Source organism: Protopterus annectens, chromosome 2.part1 (assembly GCF_019279795.1).
Source record: "Protopterus annectens isolate FY-2018-M chromosome 2.part1, PAN1.0, whole genome shotgun sequence".
Taxonomy (NCBI): domain Eukaryota; kingdom Metazoa; phylum Chordata; order Ceratodontiformes; family Protopteridae; genus Protopterus; species Protopterus annectens.
The window spans coordinates 695,272,855-695,293,238 of record NC_056729.1 but is presented as its reverse complement, the minus strand read 5'-3'; the positions used below and the strand labels follow the sequence as shown (position 1 = coordinate 695,293,238).

The window sequence follows — 20,384 nt, the reverse complement described above, 5'->3', positions numbered from 1 at the left end:
GCAATCCCGGAGTTGGTATATATAATTAGTAGGTGGTATGGGGGCTACAGGGTGGCTTGCCCACTTACAACAAAATTTATTTTATTTTTTGTTGTTTTCAATCATTTTAGATTTGATGTTTTCATTGTTCAGTGTTGTGAGTGCTCAGTGTTTGATGTGACACTAGCATTCTGTGCAGAACATAAACTGCAGCAACTGCTTGCTACATTTGTAACAAGCAGTTTGCTACAACTGAAAAGAAAAAAAACATTTATTTTTTTAAGCTAAAACCTAAGTTCTGTCTGTAGCATTCCGCATGCAATATAATCCAGAAGGAAGGAGGAGTGCATGCAGTAAACATATTTTTTTATTTTATTTTTTGCTCTTCACGTGCAGAGCTCAGAGGGTGGGGTGCAGCTAAGTGGCCCAGTCACAGGGTGCTAATTGAACCAGCTAAGCTTCTGCTCACATTCTGCAAGTAGAAGTGACGGCGTTTAGAAACCAGGTCTTCCAGTTAAGAAATTTCCAGTCAGCAAAAGAGGCTGGCATAAAATGGAAGATGCATCAATGCTTCCATCACACGGGGGGGTTAGGATCTTTACAATGGAGTGGGAGAAGAAAGGTGCCTTTAAGGAATGCTTTACAGGCCTTCTGGGCTGCCAAGGAATAAAAGACAAACCATTTGTAAATGTTAGAGACGACAGCCAATTGGGCCTTAATGACACAGTAACTTGAACCAGAATCAGAGAGAGACAAGAAAGTGTAAAACTGAGGACAGTGAAGCTGAGAAAGGATTAAAGTCTTGATGACAAGCCCATGTCAAAAAAAATGTTCTATTTGTTGTTGCAGAGTATGCAAGTAGTTTCTTTCTGAGAGGCTGACAGAATTTGGATTAGTCTTTTGGAATAGACTGCATCTATGGTTACCACTGCAACTGGGGAAACCGTGTGGTTAAGGACTGGTATCTGAGTGAGGTTTGCCGGACGGGTGGGAAAGGACCCAGTTGTGAATATAGAAGTCAGTGCTACTAAATGAGGGGAGGACACAGCAAGCCAAATCAAATTTGCTTGGCTAAAACAGGGCTATGATGATTACTGAAATCTTTCACAGATATGCTTTCTGAAGGAATGTCATTATTAGAAGAAGGGAAGAAGGCAAAGATGCCTGGGAGGCCACTGATAGACTAAAGTGTTCCTGGGTAACTAATCCTGTGAAGGGATGAGAGTAAAACAGTTGTTGCGTTGAGTGTTGGTAGGGGATGCAAACTGATAGCAGCAAGGATAGCCCCAGGGAAATACTACCTGAGTGACTGAAAGACTAAGGGTCCACATGTGAGACATCAGAATTGATCTGTTCAGCCTGTCTGTAAGGTACTTATTGCATTCTAGAATGTGTGTTGTTACAACAAAGAGTTGCAGAGACATCATTCACTGCCACACTGCCATGGCCTGTAAGCATAGAATGTAAGATCTGGTCCCCCCTGCTTGTTGATGTACCAGAACACCTAATATGTTGTCTGAGTGAAAAGAAAACACACTCAGTGGAAGGCAGTCCTAGAAGGTCTACAATGCTAAGAAGACTAGTAGTAGCTGAGAGCCAAGTTATTTAGATATGAAATATGCTGACATAACAGATAAGCTGTAACTATTGCCAGGCATTTCATAAACACCCAGGGGGCAAGGATAGGAACTGAAAATGACTGCCTCACAGCTGGAAGGCCAAATACCCTCTGGACTCCTCAGTCATCTTTACAAAAAAAATAAACATCTTGAAAGTTTATAGAGCACATGCAGGAAAGAAGAATAGCTTGCACAGTGACCATCCAGAAGTGAATCTTCTTAACATAATGATTTAGGCTGATTAGGTCTAGAGAGGGCCTGAGGTCCTCTGAATTCTTTCGACCTAAAAAGAATCTGGAATGGACTCTGGACCCTATTTGATCTGGCAATATTTCTTGGATGGCTCCTTTTTTAGGACACTTGCAAATTCCCTCCCTGCTGCTTTTTTATTTATTTAATTTATTTTTGATGGGGAGGTATATCTGGAAGGGGCAATGACAACTTTTTTTTGGAAATTATGAAAATGGAATGATATTGCAGCTGTCCTGCATGATGGACATCCCATGCACCAGGATGAAGAGACAAACTGTGCCTGTCTGCCTCCAGAGGGGAGCAGTCAAGCTGGGCTGCCAAGGAATAAAAGACAAACCATTTGTAAATGTTAAGAGACGACAGCCAACTGGGCCTTAATGACACAGTAACTTGAACCAGAATCAGAGAGAGACAAGAAAGTGTAAAAGTGAGGACACTGAAGCTGAGAAAGGATTAAAGTCCTTAATGCAGCTGTCCTGCATGATGGACATCCCATGCACCAGGATGAAGAGACAAACTGTGCCTGTCTGCCTCCAGAGGGGAGCAGTCAAGCAACCCTTTAGGGATGCTGAGATTGCTTCTTGGAGAAAGGACCCTTGAATACTTGATTCTACAAATCTTCACTACTACTGAGGTGGCATCCATTAAATGGGCCTCTTCTGTCATGGTTGCCCCTGTCTGAATGTGAATTGTAAGGAGAATTAGAAGTTATGTACTCACCATAACGTTCCATCTGAGTAGGTGTATTCATTTGTCTGCAACCTGTGGGTTATGGATCCGATATCGGATCCGGACCGACATGGTTTACCAGCTATGGATCCAAGCTCTCAGCTCCTCCCCTCACCCATAATGCCCTGCTCTCCCCTCATGACCTCAGATCGAGTTTGCCAACAGCAAGAACACCCTGAAAAGGGTAAAACATCATATGCAGGAAACTGAAAGGCTAGGGGGATAGGAGGGTGGGATGGTTGCAGACAAATGAATACACCTACACAGATGGAACGTTATGGTGAGTACATAACTTCTAAATCTGAAGTAGGAGATTCATTTGTCTGCAACCTGTGGGACAGAGTCCCCAGCTACCTGAATCTTGGGCGGCCATCATGGAAGGATATTCTGGAGCACCGTGGAGCCAAAGGATGCTCTACCCCTAGATGTAAGATCCAACTTGTAGTGGGAAATAAAAGTATGAGATGAAGCCCACGTGGCTGCTGCACAAATATCATCTAGAGGAATCCTGGCCTTAAAGGCTGCCGAGGTAGAGACTGACCGGGTTGAATGGGCATGTACACCCTCCGGCGGGCCTTCCGAAGCTTGATAAGCCAATAAGATACATTGTGAAATCCAGCGAGATAATGTGACTTTAGAAATTGGTTTGCCCAAATTAAATTTAGCAAAGGAAATGAACAACTGGTCGGATTGCCTATGACCAGCCGTCCTGTTTAGATAAAATCTAAGTTGCCTGTGAACATCTAAGGAATGAAGCTTGTATTCACCTTTGTTTTCATATTTCGGAAAGAAGACAGGGAGGTTAATGGATTGATTAATGTTTGCTTCAGAAGCTACCTTAGGAAGAAAGGACGGGTTGGTCCTGAGGTAAACACGGTCCGGATGAAAGACTAAGTAAGGAGGTTTAGCTGATAATGCTTGAAGCTCTGAGACTCTCTTGGCCGAAGAAATGGCTACTAAGAAGGCGGTCTTGAAGGATAAGAATTTCAGATCTACCGTAGCCGCCGGTTCGAAGGGGGGGGGGCGGTCAAGGCCTGGAGAACTAAGGAAAGGTCCCAAGGAGGAACCGCTTGCTTTACAGAGGGCCTGAGAAGAAAAGTACCTTTAAGGAAAATCTTACATAACTTGGCCGATATCAGTGGATTGGAGTCATGACCAATGTGATAATGAGAAATTGCCGCAAGTTGTACTTTGACCGGGGAACTGCTGGCACCATCATTAAAAAGAGTGGTTAAAAATCAAGCACCAAAGGGAGAGGAACTGTGAAGCCTTTTAGGCCTTGCCGCTCCGCCCACAAAGAGAACCGTTTCCACTTGCTGCGGTAGACTTACCTAGTGGATGGCTTATGAGCTGCCACCAGGATGGCCTTAACAGGGACGAAATACCGAGTCCTGATCAAGAGTGGAACTGGAGCAGCCAAGTGGTCAGCTTCAGGTTGTCCAGGTTCGGAGGAGATAAGTGGGATGGATGAGATATCAGATCCGAATGGGATCTAGAATCCAAGGAGGATTCACTGAGTGAGACCTTAGGAAGGGGAACCAGATCTGTCGAGGCCAAAATGGAGCAATGAGAATCATTCTGCACCCCAACCGAGCGGCTTTCTGAAGAACTTGGAGCATCAGAGGCAAGGGGGGATAAGCATAAAGAAGACCGGGTGGCCAAGCATGCACCAGAGTGTCTCTTGGGGAACCTCCGGGAGGAGGTATCAGAGCGAAAAAACTGTCGCACTCGGTGTTTGAGGGAGAGGCAAAAAGATCGCAACAAGGAGTTCCCCACCGTGCGAAAATGCGTTCCGCTACCTGAGTATTGAGAAACCACTCGTAAGGGGTGAGAATGGTGCGACTGAGTTTGTCTGCCAGGATGTTGGACCGACCCGGAATATGCGTTGCTATGAGAAAGCGCTTGGTGGAGATTGCCCATTCCCACACTCTCATGGCTTCTCGACAAAGCGGGTAAGACCTGGTTCCTCCTTGCTTGTTGATATACCAAACAACCGACATGTTGTCCGATTGAATCGCAATTGTTCCCAAGGGAAGAAAGGCCTGAAGTGCTAGCAACGCTAAGAGCACTGCTCTCATCTCTAGAACGTTGATATGCAGTAAGGTCTCTGAATAGTTCCACGTGCCTTGGACGGTCCGTCCTGCAAAATCCCCACCCCACCCGAGGCGGGAGGCGTCCGTGGTCACCGTGGCGAGAGGGGGAGAAGCACAAAATGGGCGGCCTCCGTGGAGATCTGGAGAGTGTAGCCACCACAGGAGGGACCGCTTGCAAGCCTTGCTGATCGCAATGAGATGATGCACAGGAAGAGCAAGATACGACCACTGAACTAGGAGTGTCCATTGAAGGATGCGCATATTGAACCTGGCGAGAGGAAGAAGCGCTATTGCTGCAGCCATGGACCCTAGGGCCCTCAGGACCAACTCCGCCGGAACTGAGCTTGATTGGAGAATGGCCCGCACCTGGAATTGCAGATTTTGAACTCTGTCCGCAGTGAGGAAGGCTTTTAATCTCCTTGTGTCTAACCTGGCACCTATAAAATCTATGAGCTGCGTGGGTGCTAGGTTGGATTTTTTTGTGTTTATTGTGATGCCCAGATGGGGAGCAAGATGGAGAAAGGAGTCTCGCGCCAATAGTAATAGATGCCTTGTTGGGGCAGTGAGAAGCCAGTCGTCCAGGTAGGGAAAGACCTGTACCCCTGAAGCCTCAGGTGGGCCGCTACCACTGCTAATACTTTGGTGAACACCCTGGGGGCTGTGGTGAGACCAAAGGGAAGGACCCGGAATTGCTAGTGACTGGCTCCCAGCCGGAAGCGGAGAAACCTCCTGGAGCGTCTGTCCATTAGAATGTGGTAGTACGCATCCTTGAGGTCTATGGTGCACATCCAGTGATTTTCTCCCAGAAGGGGGAGAATAGACTGCAACATGACCATTCGGAACTTCTCCTTGGGAACTGCCAGGTTCAAGAGTGAAAGGTCTAAAATTGGTCTTAGATCCCCCAGTCTTTTTTGGCACTAAAAAGAACCTGGAGTAGAACCCTGATCCGATCTGGTCTGGGGGGACGGGCTGGATGGCTCTTTTCTTTAGCAGATGGCCAATTTCTGCCAAAGCGGCCTCCCACTGACCGGGTGGAACATCGGGGAGGGACTTCAATTTTGGCAAGTGAAGAAAGGGTATACGGTATCCTCTGGATATGATCTGGAGGACCCAGCGGTCTGATGTTATGGACTCCCATGCCGCTAGGTGCTCCGAAAAACGTCCCCCGACTGCCTCCAGAGTGGAGCAGCCGGGCAACCCCTCAGGGCTGCTGCGCGGGCCGTTCAGAGAAGGGTTCTCTGGACCCGAAGTTCCTGGGAGCCCCTCTGCCCCTAGGGCAGCATCCCCCCTGTCCTCCTCTGCCACGGAAGGACTGGTTGTCCGGAGCAGGCTGAGATTGCTGCGACTTCCGGAACCACATCTTCTTCTGTCCCTTTTGGTTCCTAGAATAGGGCCTCTGGGGTGCAGAGAAGCGGATTCCGATGGCAGACAGCGTCTTCCCGTCCTTCTCGCTCTGGGTCAAAGTGTCGCGAACAGTTTTGCCAAAGAGGGCAGAACCATCGAAGGGGGCGTTCGCGAATGACGCCTTGAAGGGCTCTGAGAAATCGCAATGATGGAGCCAGGCCTGATGTCTAGTAACTAGGCCTGCCCCTGCGGCTCTAGCGGCACCTTCCATAGCATGGGACAGTAGCTGCATAGAGGTATTGGTGACGGACCTAAGAGTGGCCATGCGGGTGGAGTGCAGCACTTTGTCCTCCTCCGACATGGACTCTGGGGGGGATGCAGTGTATTCTTTAATAAGATCGCGCTGCATCCTAATCACGTGTGCCAGGTAGTTCAGCGCCCTCACAGAGAAGGTCGCTGAACTAAACATCCGCTTCCCCAAGCGGTCCATCATCCGAAACTCCTTGCTCGGGGGATGGACTGAGGGACTCTCCTGAGCAAGTTCCCTCTTGGTGGCCGCCGTCAACATGGCATCTACCGGAGGCCCCTTACTCCAATGGGCACGGTCAGCCGGGGGACTGAGAATATGGTCGGGCCTTTTAGGGATTGGCTCCACGGTGTCCGGTTCCTTCCACGCCCTGGTGGTAATGAGGTCCACCAGGGGGTCGGCAGGAGGGGACACCCAAGAGGTAGACGGGCCCGCTTCAAATGCCACCAAGAACACGGACTCGTCCGAGGAAGACATGGGGGCAGACCACCCCTTATGCGGAGCATTTCCATTATGTCTCCAAATGAGACATCCTCGGGGTGACCGTGGGGAGCCTTCCTTCCTCCAAATCCGTATCTTCTGTGAGAGACTCGGGAGTCTATGTGCCTCCTTTGCACGTATGTTTGCGGGGAACATCCTCTGGGGGCTGTCAGAGGACTCCTCGCAAACAGTAACCTGTTCCAGGGAACAGCTTGGGGCAAAGGAGCGGGCTGTCCCAAGGGCCGGACGGTGGAAGCCTGACCCAGTGCAGAGGGAGCGCGGGACGGGCCGAAGCAAGTGCCGGGGTCCAGAGACCCTCAACAGGGCCCTCTCCACTACATCAAAAGCCGAAGGGGAGCCGACTTCGACCAAAGGATCCGACAATCGGCTCCCCCTCGGATCCGAAGTGGATCGGAGCCGGCGCCGGCTCGGATCCGGCGGACAGTGCGCTCCGACACAGACAGCGCCGAAGGAGCACTGATCCCCGGATCCGAGGCTCGGATCCAGGCTCCGAGAGGTCGGATCCGGGCACTCGAGGGCAGGGTCGGATCCAGTACCAGTACTATCGGGCCGACCCACCCCAGCTCGAGCTGCTCGGCTCCAACTGCTCCGAACCCGGGTAGCAGGTCGGAGAAGGAGCAATTGGCTTGAAAAAAGGGGTCTAGCTCCCCAGAGGGGAGGCAAGAGCACTCCCATCTGCATCTGGGCCTGGATGAACCTTCTCATCATCCGGTCCAGATCAGCGTCTGACAGGCTATAAGTTGATCTCGACGAGGCTACCGAGGTAGGCCTTGAGTGCCTCCTCGATAGCCTCGACGGAGATCGGGTCTCCTTCTCCTCAGGTCCCGGTGAAAAACACACAGGAGACCGGAGCCGAGGAGGGGGAGAGCCAACAGACAAGGAGGCCGGAGGAGAAGCCCGCTTGGCTGGCGGGGCCGAAACAGAGGTCTTGGCCCGCCGCTTATGGTGCTTCTCCCTCCGGTCCTTCTTTCTAGCTTCCCTCTCCTCTGAACCACTACAGGGAGGTTGAGTCCCAGGAGGAGGAGGGGGAGCCGGAGAGGAGACAACTGCAAGCAGTTACCCCGAAGCGGAGGCCGGAGCCGAGTCCGGTGGCAAAAGACCCGCCAAGACAAGCTTGGACCTCCGCTCCTTCAATGCCCTGGGGTTGAACCCTGCACAAATGGAACATCCAGAAGTGAGGTGTTCAACCCCAAGGCATCTAACACACCGAGTGTGGCCATCAGCCGGGGAAAGCTTATGGCCACACTCGGAGCACTTGGAGAACACAGCTTTGGGTTGTTCAGACATCCCAAATACCAAAAGGTTACTTAAACTAAAGTTAAAGTAAAGTAACTAAACCACACACAGGCCCCAAACACACACTACGCTACCAGCGAGGGGAGGGATAAGAAAAATAATTTTAAAACACTAAAAGTATAAGTAAGAAAAAGGGAAACCTAAACTTCCACACAACTTTCACACAAAAATTCAAAAATTAGCACTTTAAACACTGAAAAAACTGCACTTAGCTGAAGAGCTTAGGAACACAAATTTGGTCACCAGCGCGGCAAACGAGATCTGAGGTCATGAGGGGAGAGCAGGGCATTATGGGTGAGGGGAGGAGCTGAGAGCTTGGATCCATAGCAGGTAAACCATGCCGGTTCGGATCCGATATCGGATCCATAACCCACAGGTTGCAGACAAATGAATCTCCTACTTCAGATCAACGGGATTTTCTAAACCACAGCACTTTGGACCCTTTCTGACTCTTGAAGAAGTATCTTTGAAGGGCCTCAAAGTGAAATTCAAAGGCAGACAGTATCTTACCTTCTTGCTTGTTCTTTAGATGTTTCCTCCTTAACCTTGGGGCCAAACAGAGAGGATCCATTGAAGGGGGAGTTGATGAAGGACACCTTGATGCAGTGCACAATATCACAGATGAAGATCCAAGCATGCCACCCCATGGTTATGCCAGTTACTGCCATCCTAACCACTCTGTAGGATGTACTACGTAGCAGCCTCATGGAGAGGTTAAACGCAGACAGCAATGCTGCCACCTGAGACACAAGTTGTTTCCAAGGTTTAGATATAGTACACTTCTTCAAAGATACCAATGTTTATACTACAGGATCTCACTGGAACCACTTCATGTGGATCAGATAATTTAATATTCAGAGTGCACTGTCCGATTCTCTTTGTTGGGCTGAAGGACTGTTGGATTGTCATCGGGCAGTGCCCTCTTAGTGGCCACTGCTACAAATGGAGTCTACCAGAAGACCCTTACACCAGTGTTGACTGCCCTTAAATGCACGTAGAATCTCACCTGTTTTGAAAGGAAGAGTTTGCATCACATCAGGCTCCTATCATGCCCTTTCTGCCACCAGGTCTATCATTCTGAAGGATCATCCAGGAGACACAGGGGACAGACCCAAAGGCCTCAAAGACAGTCCCCTCATTTGGGGAATGGAGGGTTAGTGGGCCAGAAAGCACTCTGCCGATTTAATTCCCAAATTCTGTCAAATCTGGTGCCCTTTGGAGGTAACTGTGGATTCCCTTACCCTTCTTCGAGGTTGGTGTCAAGGGAGAGAGAGTGGAGTCAATATGCCTTTGCTTACACATATGCTTTTGTGGCAAATCTTGGCAGTACTCATCCAAATCACCTGAAAACTCATAATAACTCTCACAGAGAATTTGTGTAAGGCTATCATATCTGCCCTGCCCATGAAAAGGATGTTCAGATTGGAAAGACTGGAGAGTGAAGAGTGCCCACTGGTAGAGACAAAGGTACTGGTACATCCCAGCATACATAGATGGCCAGGTTATGATCTTCTCAATGGGCACAAAATCTAATGCTGAATTTATTGTAACTGGAGAATTCCAAGTGAGCAACTTACATGTCCCTAAAGATGTGGATACCAATGGTACTGAGGAGGAATGCACTTAAGTTCATAGACCAGATGGCTTTGACATCAAGATCAGATCTGATACTTCAAACATTGATTACACAAACGCCAAAAAACACTCAATGAGTTGGTGCCGAAGACCCAGCATTTTGGGAATCGCACTGAGACTCTACCAACTCTGATGCAATCATACTCAAGTGAGTGGGATAGTTCACAGCCAGCACCAAGGGACCCAATCATGCAGGTGCCAACATGGAGAATCAGATCAAAAACAGGATAGTATAAATTTACATTTTTATTTCAAGACATAAAAAGTAGTATTCAAAAACACTGTCCACAATTGCACAGTGCTGCTATATGATAAAACTACATACCACAGCCATACGCAATTCATAGGTGTCCCATTACACCACTGCATATATATATTTATACAGCTGTGCACAAGGACGTGTCCAGGTAAAGAGTAGCTATGCAAGTTCCCAAGAATTGCAGAACACAGCATGTAAGTGAAGCACATAGTTTATGCTGGTACAAGTGTGGACTACCTATACCAAAAAAAAATGATGTGCTCACCAGAACAAGGCAAAGCAGCAACATCTGAGTAACATGAAATATTTCATAAACATTTATTTAAGCATATTCTAACATCCAAGTAGACACTGGACATCCTGATGTTCATACAAATGTAGAGATATAATGACAGTGTGTCTCTGACAAATGCATGCTGATGGAACAGTCCTCCTGTCAATGGAAGCCATCAAAGAAATGGCTCCCTTCATTACAACAGCATGCTAATGACCCATTGCTTTGCATACATGGCAAATACATCAAAAAATATTTAAAAATGCTTATTGTCATGACAATGGAACAGGTAAGTCTTAATGGAGTGCCACAGACTCCTCTATCAATATAAGTGTTAACAGTGTTTCATATCAAGTGCCCACACTCTTAGCACCACTAGAGAAATACCTCCCAGTCATAATGGATGAAGGCTACACATATGGTAATGCAAGGGTATATACTACGATGTAGTTTCTAATCAGAAACAAAGTCTACCTATGTAGAGGTGGCCATTGTCAGTACTGTGAAAGTTATCTTTGATAAAAGCATGTTTTTGTAGGTGAATAACAAAACAGCAGCCCTTGCTGACTTCACTGTCAGTATACTTCTGGCAATGATGACAATAAGCAGGAAGTACAGTCTAATATTACGTTTACATGGGCTACTTATTATGGACTGTGTCAAAGGTGCACTTCCCAAGGGCTCTATCAATCTCTGTGACACACTACTCTACACTTTAAAAATAAATCACATCAGAGGCACTGAAACCAATGCAAACATACCTACACAAATGTATATTAAATTGTTCCAGGAATGTTGTTACTGTATTTGTTTGCCCACGATGTCCATTTACAATATTCTTACTTTGGTTTATGTGTGAACAACCTCATTCTATACTACTTTGGCTCTATGAATCGTGGGTTTTTAGGATCACATACAAGGAACATAAGCTCTCATTTACAGGATTTTTCATTATGAATCCCCTAGCCTAAATCATAGAGACTTTACTTCATTAAACAAAAAGTCATCGTTATTTTTATTGTACTTATTTTGTTTATTATTAAAGTTCATCTGAACAAAACTGTCCCTTTTAAACAGATTCCCATGAAGAAATGTGCTATGTGATACAATACAACAGACTACATCACAATAAAAATGTGATACAGAAATTATATTAGTATAAGCAAGCATACAAGTGTTGGCAAATCATTAGTCTGTAAATGTACAAATATAAAGCTTTCCAAAAACAAACAATCCTGTCGCATATGCTACTGACAATATCTACAACTTTCTAAAGTAGGCTGCCAACGGGACAGCACATTTTAAGGAGAGAAATATACTACAGTTCATATAGCAATGATGCACACTTCTATCTTACTCAAGAATAAAGTAATACATTTTTTGTGACCTCAGAATGGCTAATCATTTCTAAAGTTATACATAAAATGCTGTAAAATGTAACTTGACTAACCTATTCCCATTACATCTGATGGCACACTGTTATCCAGAGAAGTTCGTAAATAAACTTCACATAGATCTACTGAGACCACCTTGGGATCCCTTTATTCATTTTTACCTTTTTTATTGTTTATTCAACAAAGAACAGTATCACATACTAACAGTGTGTTCATCATAACTAAGCACAACTACTGCATTTAATTTATTTAAATTTATTTACTGAGGTAGGGTACTGAAGACAGCAGACCTTTTTCAGACTCAGCCGAGGTGGTGACAGTTTCACTATATACATATGTGACAAATTGAAGAGTATACACATATTATGAGTGACCTTTAATTTTAATATACTTCAGTATGACGTTTCACATGACACATTTCATTAAATCCTCACCTTACACTGCAGACAGACTGCCCTCCCTCTTACAGTCATAGAAGTGTACCAGGCTAAAGACCACTGGGGCGATTTTAAGTACAGCCATATATCCGACATCTCTGACTAGTTCTGTTACCCTTGGTAGTGTAAGCAAGGGCTTGTGAGATGAAATATTTACAAGCAGTGGCCTGGGGAATGAAATACCTACAGTTTGCCTGTGTCCATTAGAGATGGACGTGTCAGCTCAGGGATGAACTTTCGCTTCCCCATCCAGTTATCCAAATTAAACTTGAAATGGGTTCCAGAGGTTAAGCTAACCCTTAGCTATATTTATTACTTCTTCTCCTTCACCTTGTTTTCCTTCCTCGAATACCTCACATTTTACACAACTTGAACCCCCAATATATATATATATATATATATATATATATATATATATATATATACATATACACACATACATATATATATATAAAATCTCTTGCCTGTCTGCTCATACACTCCACTCATCCTATATTATATATACAAGTATATTTACATATATATATATATATATACACACATACATACAAATATATATATATATATATATATAAAATATATATATACACACACACATACATACACATACACATATGTGTATATATATATATATATATATATATATATATATATATATATATACATACACATGGTCTTTGTTATAACAGCGAACGATCAAAAGATCGAACGCTGTTATATCGACCACAAAAGAATGAAAACATAGCAAACAGCCAGAACAGTGAATTTTTTCACAGAGAAAACAATTCACTGTTCCCCAAAAAAACAAAACAAAACACTAAACACTATTTTAAGTGGGGGGCTTCGTGCCCCCCACACACCCCCCTACTTAAATATACCAACTCGAGATCACACTACAGTGCCGAAAAATGCAAAGTGCCGGAAGCGACCAAGCGACTTCTTTCTCAGGGAAAGAATTTGCTTAAAAGCCACTTTGTCATTTTGTGTTTTCAACATTTACAGTTCGATGAAGACGCATTCAACATAATGCATCTCCATTCTTCTGACAGGAACCCTATATATATATATATATATATATATATATATATATATATATATACATATACATACAGTGGATATAAAAAGTGTACACACTACACACCCCTGTTAACAAGTCAGTTTTTTGTGATATAAAAAATGAAACCAGAATAAATTATTTCAAAACTTTTCCCACCTTTAATGTGATATATAACCTGTACAATTCAAATGAAAAACAAACAAATCTGTTAGGGGAAAAAAGTACAATAATCTGGTTGTATAAGTGTGCAAACAGATGGAAATAATATGTGCAACATAAAGTGACTCAAATAATATAGTACAAAAATGAGAAAATGGATATCAAAATAAGGCCCAAGAGGCAAAGTACAGTAAGAAAGAAAGCATCCAAGATGGAGGTGCTCACATCGCTGTTAAATCAGGATTCTAGTAGGTGAGAGAGAAGGGTATGGTACTGCCTAGCTTTTAACCAATCGCAGAATTTGGGCTTAAATGGGAATTTTACAAAGAGGTATTAATCCAGAAATTAGTGTGTTCAAAAGAATTTGCATGTTGTTGAACAGAAATATAAAAATGGACTATTTGTTAGTACAACTGATGCTGTGAAGACTGAAAATGCACCTTGAGCATTAAGACAGGAGTGTAGATCAAACCACTGGAAAGAAATACTGTCAACTAAATGGACAGAATATCGAATTTAAATAAGATACTGCTGCAGAGTGCACTATCCTGTCTGAAAAAAATGTTAATGCTTTGGGGATGGAAAATACTAAAACCAGATCTTTATGCATATTAAAATATTCTGGCTAAAAGGTAGCACCATTAGGTAAAAAATGATGATACAAGAATAAAAAAAAAAAATTCTTCATAAATAGTGGTAAAGTGATAGGTGAACTATCTTACTCTTTTGGAATATATGTCTTCAGAAACAAGGAGTGTTAAAATACATCACACTATGAACACAAAGACTACACATGTTTAAAAGCAATAACACAGATGAAGGAACTTTTCAGTTACTGGACCGAGTCAAAACAAATTTATTGTGTAAGAATTACTTAAGTGTCTGACAAGATTGCTAAGCTTTTATCACATGCACATTAAACTTCATGCTAAACCAGCAATTTGTGCTTGCAAAAATATGCATAGCACTCAGAAATGAAGCTAAACTGAAACCAAGAAGAAAAAGGAACCAAATTTGTATTTAAAAAAAATTAAAGCCAATGAAAAGGTGAGTAATATGATTACTGTTGTAAAGAAATATAAATTAGCATCTGCAGTGATCTGCCAGATCTAAATACATTGATTAAGTATTTCAGTTGAAGAAATCTCAAGAATTACATCTGCTAGGGCTTTGTTAGTACTGGATGCAAACCAATGCTTCTGGCAGGTCTAGCTACATGAAGAAATTTCAAAACTGTGTGCATTTAATATGTCATTAGGAAAATGCAACATCCACATAATTCTGTTTGCTATTTTGCCTGAACCAGAACTGTTCCAAAAAGTTGTTGCCCAAATAACTGAAGATCCATAAGGAGTTGTGAATGAAGATATATTAGTGCATGTCTACATATAAGTGCTTGAAAACAGGCATATAAAGTTGCTGAACAGCTTAAGATAGAATCATTTCGGGAAAAATAAAAGCAAATATAAAATCAGTGTGGCAAGTCTGAAAAATGTGGCTGATACTCTTAACATCAGATGGTCTAAAATGTGATCTAGAAAAAAAAGTTGAGCATTTGTGCAAATGCCAAACCAAGAAGTCAAGCATGTACCGTCGACCTAGAGGGACTAATCTTATTAGCACAGCACAAGTAAATAAACAAACATACATATAAAACACATCAGAGATTTTTAGGAATGATACATGATCATGCAAAATTTGCACTTAACATGCCTAATACTACTATGTCTCTAAGAATTATTTTAAGCACGCTGTAGCAATTATTCTTATAAGCTCAAGAAACTAATTACAGGTGCTCCAGCATTAAAGTACTACTATGCGAATAAGCCAACTGTGTTGTAAGCACATGCCAATCAGAATGGTACAGGTGCTGAGCTCATACAGAACAGCAGACCAGTTCCCTATGTATCATGGGTATTTACAACTATACATAAAAAAAAGAATATGCTGGAAAAAATAGTGTATGGATCTGAGAAATTTCATGAATATGTCTTTCAAAAATAATTGCAAATGTACACAAACCAGAGACCCATGCAAAGCACATTCAACAGATACTTGTACAAGGACCTTGTAGAATGCAGAGAATGTTACCTTACCTACAGAAATATGATGTGGAAATAACATACAGACCAGATAAGGAGCTACATGCACATACATTGAGTACAGTATACTTACTACAACAGCATGAAAAAATGCTAGGTTCATAGGTTGGTTCTAGGCTATCGGCCCTAGGGCCTATGCAAGCTTAGCCATAACAATTCCCTGGATATTTCTTCCCACAATATTTACTTCTCCAGGCCCCTGTCTAGCAGGGCGACTGACATGATCCCCGGGGTGAATTTCCTATCTCACATCCAATCATCAAGGTTCCTTTTGAAGAGGGCCGAAGAGGCGCTCTGCTTGATGTGTATGGGCAGTCTATTCCAGAGTATGGGGAGTCTCTGGGTCAGGAACCTATCCCTCCAGCATGTTTTGTTCATTGTGATGACAAGGTTGAGATCCCTCTGAGGGATTGGGATTTCTTTAAGTGGAGCATGTCCAACAGCTCAGGGTTTGACATGGCCTTGTATGTTAAGCAGAGATCGCCTCTGAGTAGATGATATGCCACAGAGTATAGCTGGAGTTTTTTTAGACGGTCAGTATATGGCATCTGCTTTAGGCCTGTGATTGTTTTAGTGAGGTATTTCTGTGGCCTTTCAAGCTGTTGCAGATGTCTTGTGAGGTACATACCAAACGGGGCATTATACTCTATAATGGGTCTAATGAGGGATGAGTACAGTGGGACAATGACCTCCTTTTTTCTGGATGAAAAGCCCTTAGTGATGAGGTGTGCCACATAGAAGGATTTCCTGACTGTTGTAGCAATGTGGTTATCGAAAGTGAGACCACTGTCCACCTGTGTCCCTAAGTCTCTCATCACACTTTTGATGTTTAGTGTCCTGCCACCTATGTGGTAATTCATGGATATATGTTTTTTTCCAAAGGGAAAACTATACATTTCTTGGCATTAAGCTTGAGCCTATGGCTCTGGCACCAGACATCTGTTTCTGTAAGGCCCTTTTGCAGAATATCCACATCATTTGGGGATTCAATAATGGCTCCCAGTTTGCAGTCATCTGCAAACTTTGTTAGCCAGAGTCCCTTAGTGTTGGCCTGTACTTCAGAGAAGTAGATGCCAAACAAGAGTGGTCCCAGGACTGAACCCTGAGGTACTCCACTTGTCACTTGTCTGGAGCTGGATTTGGAGTCGGCTACTTTTACTGTCTGGGTTCTGTCAGTAAGCCAGTTAGCAACCCATTGAGTGATGTAGGGATTTATGCCCAGCTTAGTAAGTTTATCTATGATTCCAGAGTGGGGGATGGTGTCAAAGGCCTTGGCGAGGTCCAGATAGGCTGTGTGGACTGCCTTACCCTCGTCCACAACTCTGGAGACTGATTCGAAGATGTCAATCAGATTCAGGAGACAAGATCGGCCCTTCACAAACCCAAACTGGGTGGGGTCTAGTGTTTGAAGGTTGCCAATGTCTTTGTTTATAAGTTCCATGCCCTTGCAAATCAGGCTTGTCAGACTGATGGGACGGTAGTTCCCGGGATCCAAGGTGGATCCTCCCTTGTGGAGCGGGATCACTGTAGCTGTGCGCCACTCAGTGGGCATGAAGCCTGAGGTGAGGCTATGATTAAACATCACACTTAGGTGAGGTGCCAGTTCATTTTGTAGTTCATGTAGTACACAGCCTGGGATGTCATCTGGTCCCATGGATGCTGTATTCTTAGATTTGGAGAGTGCAGTTTCTACCTGTGTGGCTGTGATTATTGGAATTTGGCAATCTTTTGGTATTGAGATGGGCCCTTTAGGGGGTGAGAGTGGGGTGAAGTTGGCACTAAATCGATCTGCCAGGATACTGGCAATATCCCTGGGATCAGTATATTTAATGCCATTCTGTTGTAACTCAGAGCAGATCTGAGCATTGCCATTTAGATTCTTGACATAACTATAGAATGCCTTGTGGTTGTCTTTGGAATCTTTGGCAATTTTATTTTCGTAACTAGCTTTTGAGGATTTTATGAGGGATCTCAGCTTCTTACTGAGGCTGGTGAGGGAGTTTTTTGCATCCTGGGATTTTCCTCTTTTTTGCAACAGTTTCTTCCTTCTGTTGTATAGTTTGTTATAGCTAGAAAAGAACCAGAGAATATTTGGGTAATACTGCAATTACTAGTAACAGAAGAAAAAGTAAAACTTCAGATGTATACGGACACTGATTTAGAAATGCAGTTTACCACATATTTAATGAACAAAATCAGCCTTATCCTTCTTTCAAAGGAGAAGCAATGTATATTCAAGGCTTAATGTTCAAAGCTAACAAGCTAATAGTTAACAATCAATTGAAAAGAAACAAATTCCTGCAGTGATATCTGATTCAATTTTGAGTATAGTAAAAAGCAGAGGAACAGCAAACGACACCATGTTTAGGCCAGAAGCAGAACTCAAACAGAAAAAGTAGCACTAAGTTGTGCCTTTGTCTAGAAAAACATTCCAACTGAGGAGATGCCAGCATACCCAGTACCAGACTGTCCAATGAGTTGATTAGTGCAGATTTATTACATGTATCGTTCATGTGTGAACTAGTATTCCCTAGTGAATGAAATGAGAAAATTGAAAATGAAAGTGTGTTCACAGCTTTAAAGTCTATATTCTCAAGACAATGATACTGTATGTTTTCTTAACTGACAACAGTTCACAATACCCAAGTCAGGAATACAGAAATCTAGACTTTGAATAGGAACTCGTATATAAACAACCAGTTGCACATTCTATCAAAACTCTAATGTAGAAGTACAGAGAACTATTCAAACAATACAGATGCTCATACGTAAGAGCTGTAGCAAACACTACAGTGATTGTCATCTGGCAATTTTGGGGTACAGGAATATGTCAATGACTCAATTTCTCTTTTATACCCAGAAAGCTGAAAAGCACATTGTCTCCTTCAACTACACTGCGTATACCTGAAAACCAAGATGACATAAAGGAAATGCTGGAAAGAAATTAGCAGAAAGAGATGCCAGTAGGATAACAACTGCAAACACTGACTTAAAGGTTGGAATCAAAGCAAGAGTGTGAAAACCATGGGAAGTTCTGCAAGCTGTAAAGCAGATGAACCAAGACTATTTTTAGTTTGTGAGAAAAGAGTAAGTTGTAGAGGAGATATCATGGACATCTCTACAAGACAAACACATCTGAACTGAAGGATTGAGTGACCACCAATCTGGTCTATTCCAATCCACCAGTCTCTTGCCACTGCAAAATGAATTCTCCATAAGGGTCTCCTCCCCAGCTTCTTCCACATGAAACTGGGTGCAAGCAGAGGAGAGAAGCCATTGGGCAAGGTCCTATGGACAGAAAAAAGTAAAAGATTCAGGAAGAAAAACAACTAAATGTTTTGCAACCATCTTTTCTTATAAAAATATACTCTGTGTAAACTGTTGTAATGCAGAGATGCAGCAGACAAAAAGTGACACTCCTGAAATTGCTGTGCAGAAAAAACTGTCTCAGAGCCAATACCGGATGTCGAGTGCAAGCAGCCCTGTTAAATTCTCTGGCTATGGCAGACTACTAAAGAAACCAACCAGATATATGTACTGCCTCATTGTTATAAAGGATTCTAAGGACCGAAAATTAGTATTATTAAAAATGTATTTTTTTCAATATGGGCAAAGGTTTCATATTTGATCTAAATAGGCCAAGACAAGCAGACTACATTGTTACTATACATTCTACATCATATACAAATGTACAAGTATAAATATTTTACTTTTTAAAAAAACAGTGCTTTAGAATATAGAATATTGGCCTTTTAACTCTAATAAACTGGAGTCCTTCACTAATTTCAAAGAATTAATTTCAGTATATATATTTACTACAGTATAGACCACATACAGTGTGTGTGAGTGTGTGTGTGTGTGTGTGTGTGTGTGTGTGTGTGTGTGTGCGCACTGTTAAACACAGGCATAGCTTTAGAGCAGCAAAATGCAAGATACTTGTGGTCATAATATATATATATATATATATATATATATATATATATATATATATATATATATATATATATATGGGTTCACTACATAATCTCGAAAGTCTGAAATACCGAATTCCAAAATCTCGTGACTATATAGCCAAAAGCCCTAAATGCCGAAAGACCAGAAGCGCGAAATTCGAAATCCCGAACGTACAACACACATATACATACACACAACTTCCCCCACAATCAAACATATCATCCTACACTACATAGAAGCAGGGGGGCAAGCCCCCCAAGACCCACCCATGTGGGGGGGCTGCGCCCACCACACCCCCCCCACTTAAATATACTAACTCCGAGATTGCACAAACAGACACACAAGGGAAACTCACACCCACACGTTTTACAGTCCCTCACACACACACATCACAGTCACAACACACACTAAAGCCCCTAACCAACACACTTGCATATAGATACTTACCTGAATTCCACTTATCCATCCACAAACTGCAACACCAGAAGCGCTACTTCAAAATCTCTGTACATCGGAATTTTGCACTTCTGGTCTTTCGGTATTTAGGGCTTTCGGCTATATAATCTCAAGATTTTGAAATTCAGTATTTCAAAATTTCGAGATTATGTACTGGGCCCATATAAAAATAGAGCATGACAGCCAAGGCCATCTGAAGGACATACGAGTGTCCTCAAAATTGTTTATATGTTGGGATGCATACATTTATGCTGACATCATCAGATTTAAACATAATGAAGGTTTTTAAACCATAAAAAACACAAGTCTAAGATGATATCTTTGCTTATTATATAAAAAGCATTTCAGAAAAGAGCGGGAATGGAGACCAAAACAGAAGTAGATGAGAATCAGGCAGCAACAGAACGTGTCAAATCCAGAACAGGAAAGGACCAAAAGAAAAGTAAAGAAACTCAGAAAGCATAAAATTACAATGGCAAGTTTAGAGAACTCTGTAATAACCACATTGATAAAGATTAGACACATGAATGGTTAAGA

At 43.0% G+C, this 20,384-nt stretch overlaps 1 protein-coding gene across 1 annotated transcript in view; it reads right to left on the bottom strand.

Annotated features, from left to right (window-relative positions):
* Window positions 1–20,384, bottom strand: part of LOC122794902 — a 2,498,277-nt gene that overhangs the window by 652,615 nt on the left and 1,825,278 nt on the right. The gene's annotated exons all lie outside the window — the stretch shown is intronic.